The following is a 6,028-nucleotide window of genomic DNA, read 5'->3' on the forward strand; positions in this document are numbered from 1 at the left end:
CGTAATCTGGGGAACCGGGTTCGCGTCTCCGCTCCTCCACATGCAGCTGCTGGGTGACCTTGGGCTAGTCACATTTCTCTGAAGTCTCTCAGCCCCACTCACCTCACAGAGTGTTTGTTGTGGGGGAGGAAGGGAAAGGAGAATGTTAGCCGCTTTGAGACTCCTTCGGGTAGTGATAAAGCAGGATATCAAATCCAAACTCTTCTTCTTCTTCAGGATCAAAACTAGGGGGGGAGCCATGGTCATTCAGGTTCAAAAACAAAAACAGCTTCAAAAAACAGAAAAACGCCCCCCCCCCCCAACAGAAAGCCCCAAATGGCTGAAAAACTCAGTTTCCCAGGATCCTCAGTCCTCGCAAAGGAACTACTCACCATGCAAGGGAACTCAGTTTCCCAAGCTCCCTTGCAACGATGAATCCCGGCAAATTCAAAAACTGTTCCTCTCTTGCCAGCACGATGTAGCGTGGATACAAAAAGCAGGCAGACGAGGAAGGATGAGAACCCAGGCTAAGACCATGGTCAGCCCTCGGATTCGCCCCCTGACACTGCCCAAGTCTCAGCCTGCATCCCCATTTTACCAAGCAGGGTGCAGGCTGGGATCCGGTCTTTGATAGGCACGCCAGCTCTTGGTCGGCATGAGGGAGGGGGAAACAGCCGGTGCAACACACACACACACAGTGGCCAGCTGTGCCTCGGCAAGAGGGCAAGAGCTCAATTGTTATTGAGATTTTGGGAGGGGGAGAAAGACCAGCCGTTGAGCTTTTTTTTCAGGAGGAGAGCTATTTTTTCTTTTTAGGCTGCCGATAACCATTTATTTATTTTTTTGATTTTGGGGTTGCAGCTGCCCCCCTGCCCCCCTGGGTACGCCCATGTGGTGTAGTGGTTTGAGTCTTTGACTTCCAGGATCTGCTTCCAATCCCCATTTAGCCACAAAGCTGCAAGGGTGACCTCCATCCCTCCTCCTACCCTACCTTCCAGGGTTATTGGATCACAGAGGGCAATCAAAAGGACCATGTACGCTGTTCTGACCTTGAAAGAAGAGGTGAGCTAAAAATGTTACAAACTGAAAATGGGTATGCCTGGTAAATGTACTCACTTTTAAATAACACACCCCCTAAGAGGCATGCCCCATCATCCCTTGAAATCTGAGTTACCTTTTGGATCTGTTCCTTAGGACAGAGAATATTCAGCATGTGATTCTGTGCTAACGAATGGGGTGAAAACCGTTAGATTTCAGATCTGTGCAAATCTTCATGCGTAACTTTGCAGGCGGGGAATGCATTGTGTGAGTGACTCAGGCAGCCTCTCATCTTAATACTGATAGAAATCTGGAGGTCACTACAGAGGTGCGATGTCATGGGAAGACTTTGGCAGAAATTCCTATCCTCTTTTCTTTCGTGGCTAATTTTTTTTAAAAAAAAATCCGTAGATGATTAAAAACGAATAAAAATATGTTTTCTATTAGAATGTATGCTTGGTCAAATGGAGGAGCAATAATAAGAGTGTCAGATCATGCAGAAATATATTAAATCTTCTGTGTGTGTGTGTAACTGCTGAAGGGACTATAAAGAAACATAGAAAAAAAGACCTATAAAATGTCAATAAAAGAGAATAATTTTATATTTGGACAATATAAATCTCATTGAGTATGTATGTGTGTGTACTTTATACACACACACACACACATAACAAACCTGTCAGAAGAATTCTGTGCCAATTTATAAAAATGAGTAATGAAATATCTGCAATATTTGTCAATCCAAATTTTACAGCTCCAAAATAAGTGTTAAAAAAGGTGTCTGGAATGAAATACGCCCTGCATTAAGTTTTTAAATACTTGCCCAGATTTAAAGCCTCAATAAAATGTATTAAATCTTTTAAGGTTTTTAATGAATCTAGCACATGTTTCATAAATCACAGAGCTTGGCTCAGCCCCTTTGTGTTTTAATAACTGTAAGCTAAGAAATCGCTCTGAGCTAAGACGAAACGCATTTCTATAATGGAAGGAGAAAACAGGGTTTTTGAACAACAACAACAACAAAAATCCTTGCTCATGGCTGAGACTTGACTTTGGCCTCCTGTAGATCAGACCCTGTCTGCTGATCCATGGTTAACAGCATCAAGATGTGACCTAGTGGTGCAAAGGTAAATATTATTAGTAATAACTCCAGAAATAAAAGAAATCTACAAGGAGACATTAGCAGAGCCATCGTGCCATCTCCTGATACTTATCTCGGGGCACTATCATTTTTTATTCATGTTCCACACAAGCGTCTCAGTGTACATTAAAATCAGCAAAAAAGGAAAAGGTTTAAAATTCAAAAAACAAGAGGCATATTTAAACAAGACAAAGCAGAAACAATGCAAAATAGGCACCCAGCAGAGACCTAGAGGTTAGGATTGCACTGTTACTTAATTCATTGCAATGGGTCTCACTGGCCACACATTCCTCTGCCCCATGCTTGATGCCCTCCACATGTTGGAGGGCAAACGCCTGCAGCAGGAAGCCTGCTGTACTTGTGTAGTTTCACTTTACACAAATAGTTCAAACATCATCAATAATAACAACAAAACAATCAAGGTATGAAAACATAAGACTTGTTTTCTCCTGCACTTTCTGACTGTAAGAGCTGCTTGACAGTGGAATGGTCTCCCTCAGAAGGTGGTGGACTCTCCTTCCTTGGAGATTTTTAAACAGAGGTTGGATGGATGGCCATCCTTCACGGGTGCTTTAGCTGAGATTCCAGCATTGCAGGGGGTTGGACTAGATGATCCTCGGGTTCCCTTCCAACTCTACAATTCTATGATTCTGTGCAGCTGCCTCCAGAGGAGGGCAACCAAAATGGTCCAAGGCCTGGAAACGATGCCTTATGAGGAACGGCTTAGGGAGCTGGGTATTGTTTAGCCTAGAGAAAAGAAGGTTAAGGGGTGATATGATAGCCATGTTCAAATATATAAAAGGATGTCATCTAGAGGAGGGAGAAAGGTTGTTTTCTGCTGCTCCAGAGAAGCGGACACGGGGCAATGGATTCAAACTACAAGAAAGAAGATTCCACCTAAACATTAGGAAGAACTTCCTGACAGTGAGAGCTCTTCGACATTGGAATTTGCTGCCAAGGAGTGTGGTGGAGTCTCCTTCTTTGGAGGTCTTTAAGCGGAGGCTTGACAGCCATCTGCTTTGATAGTGTTTCCTGCTTGGCAGGGGGTTGGACTGGATGGCCCTTGTGGTCTCTTCCAACTCTAGGATTCTAAGACCCATGGGGGGGGGAAGTAGGGTGTTTATATGTGTGTGTGTGTGTGTGTGTGTGTGTGTTCAACAATTTTATACTTATTTTCATTATAGCGTATATTACTTTGAGATGCCTCACGGAAGGAATTAATATTTTTTTTTTTATAAGAATTTATTGACATTTTTCTTATTACAACAAAAACCCACACCCACACCAACATTAAAAAAAAGAAAATACAAATCACTTACTCACTAAAACAAACACAAACATTGCCAAGTTTTCTCCTTCTTCCTTAAGCTTCTTCTCAGAAAAAAAAAAAAAATCTATTTCCATATCTTGACACGACTTCCCCTGCCTTTTCACCATTGGTTTTACATCCAATCTATTTTTCTTAACCCCTTCTTTTAAAAATTAAACATACTTTTATATATAAAATGCAAAAATCATCTTACTTAACATGATCTACTATTCATCTTAAACTAGTCTTCTTGGTATTACCCCCATATGATCATACCTCATCCTAAATCCTCATCCATTATTCTTATCTTATTCTTAAACATTACTTATTCTTCTGTCCTGCAATCTGTTGCTAATCACATAAAACTTCAGATATCTCATTTAAAAAGCAAAAAATCTAATCAAGCTGCCGATCTTCACATTCCAATTTCAGATTACCATATCCAACCGTTTTAAATTTAATTTGTTACTTCACCCCACACCCCTTCTGTCCATTGTTTTCCTCCTAGTAATGTCAGAGCCCAGTATCCAATTGTCTATTCTTTCCAAAAAGTCACAGAGGCAGACACAATTCAGCGCGCTCCTTGCGACGAGCTCCAGAGTATCCATCTCACGAACTCCCGGCTGTTCCATTCCTCCAGACCATTCTTCTTGAAAATAACTCAATTCTTTGTCCCATGCCCTCGAGCTCACACCTCGGGGGCTGGATATTGCAGAACTTATTACCGTCTTGGGTCTGCCACCCCCAAAGACGGAATCTTTTTTCTTTTGGAGCAGCCCTGTCTCTTCTTTCCATCTTCCTATCCACCCTCTCAGTTCGCAGCAGACGCATTCTTCCAAAGTGTCAAAATATTCAGTAGCCTCCTCTGCGGGAAATTCCTTTCTTATCAGGCCCCCACACAAGGCTTTTACTTTCCAGTAGAGAATCTCCAACCTCAGTTCCAGGAGTCTTTGTTCGTCCGTCAAAGTGGAATTCAAAACAAGCCTCCAAACAAAGCCCAACACGGTAGAAGGAGGGGTAGGAGTGAGTGTCATATTGCAGTTTCTGTCTTTATGTCCGGTTAGAACTTTTCGTCGCCATTTTCCATGAAATCAGTATGTAAGGCCCGAGATTTTCAAATCGAGATATCTTTCACCCCTTTACTCCCCGAAGGGAAATTGTGACAGTCTCACTCTCCACAATTCCGATACTTTATATCCAATTAGTAGCAACAGTCATTCAAGCTGGTTAGCTTCTTCCGCCCAAAGGGAAAAGAACAGGCTGCCTTTCTTCTTCCCCCGGATCGTTCCGTACAGTAAAGTATTTAGTCCAATCTCGTACTTACGACCTCCGGGTTCTTCAGGACCTAGCATCACAGGTAGAACCACAACGCTCATCTCGGGATTTGTCGCCGCATTTGCATCCCGGTTGGGGCATGTCCCCTATGGCCCGGCTCCGTGGTCCCTTCACCCCCACCCCCCCTTTACAGGGGGAGCGGGGGAAGGGTTCGGAGCACAACGGGCACCGCTGGGGAGCCCAGGGCGCGGGACGCTCTTCCCGCGCCCCAACCGGAGCCCCGCTTTGCGGTTGCGGGGCTCCTAACCCCCGGGATGGATCGGGCGCCTCGCAGCCGAAGCAGCCCCGACCACCCGCTATGGCGTCGCCAGCCGGAAGTCCACGGAAGGAATTAATAAATGCAATCAATGATAACATTTCATTTGAACCAATCCGGACCCTGCGAGCATCATCTGTGTGCCCCCTCCATAAAAGGTCCAGAGGGTGGCTGCACGAGAACGGGCTTTTTCTTCGGTGGCTCCCCATTTGTGGATGCTCGCCTGGCTCCTTCATTGCATATCTTTAGGTGCCAGGCGAAAACATTCCTCTGTAATCAGGCCTTTGGCTGATTAATCAATCTATGGCCTTTTAAATGTGCTTCCGAGAGGAGGGGTTATTGTTCTGTTTTTGCTCTGTATTTTGTGGTCTCATTTTGCGTTTTTATGCTGCAAACCTCCCCGTGATCTTTGGATGAAGGGCGGAATACAAATTTAATAAATAATAATAATTAATAGAAATAATTTTGTTCCACTTTTGCAAGCTGAAGAAAGAAAAAAGTGCAAGATCACAGATCACATCACCCAACACAAACCAAGAATGTTTCTCCTGCAGATTTATGTGACCTGCCAGGGTTATACTAGGTAAGGTGTTCCCGGAGGTAACCTGGTCTCCAGCTATTCAGGGCTTCATATACCAGTAGCAATAACTTTAACTTGTCCTGGTAGCATATCAGCAGCTGAGGCAACTCTTCCAGCACTTCAATAACTTTTTTTTTTTTACCCCCCTCCCAAGACACACCTTGCTGTTTTGGAGCCAGTGAAAAATCACTCTGTACTTTTTACGAGCCAACAAACCGAGACAAGTTCAAAGGTCTTTGAAATATTCTCATTAACACTATTGACTCCAGCCTGTCTGCAGAGGGAGGGCCAGAAAGCAACCTCCCCCCTCCCCCCGCACACCGATGCATAGAGGTGCAATATTCTATTTCTTTACCTTTCCTTGGTCTGCTCCAAGCTCCAGCGACAAAG

The sequence above is a fragment of the Lacerta agilis genome, chromosome 15 (assembly GCF_009819535.1).
Source record: "Lacerta agilis isolate rLacAgi1 chromosome 15, rLacAgi1.pri, whole genome shotgun sequence".
In the NCBI taxonomy this organism is placed as follows: domain Eukaryota; kingdom Metazoa; phylum Chordata; class Lepidosauria; order Squamata; family Lacertidae; genus Lacerta; species Lacerta agilis.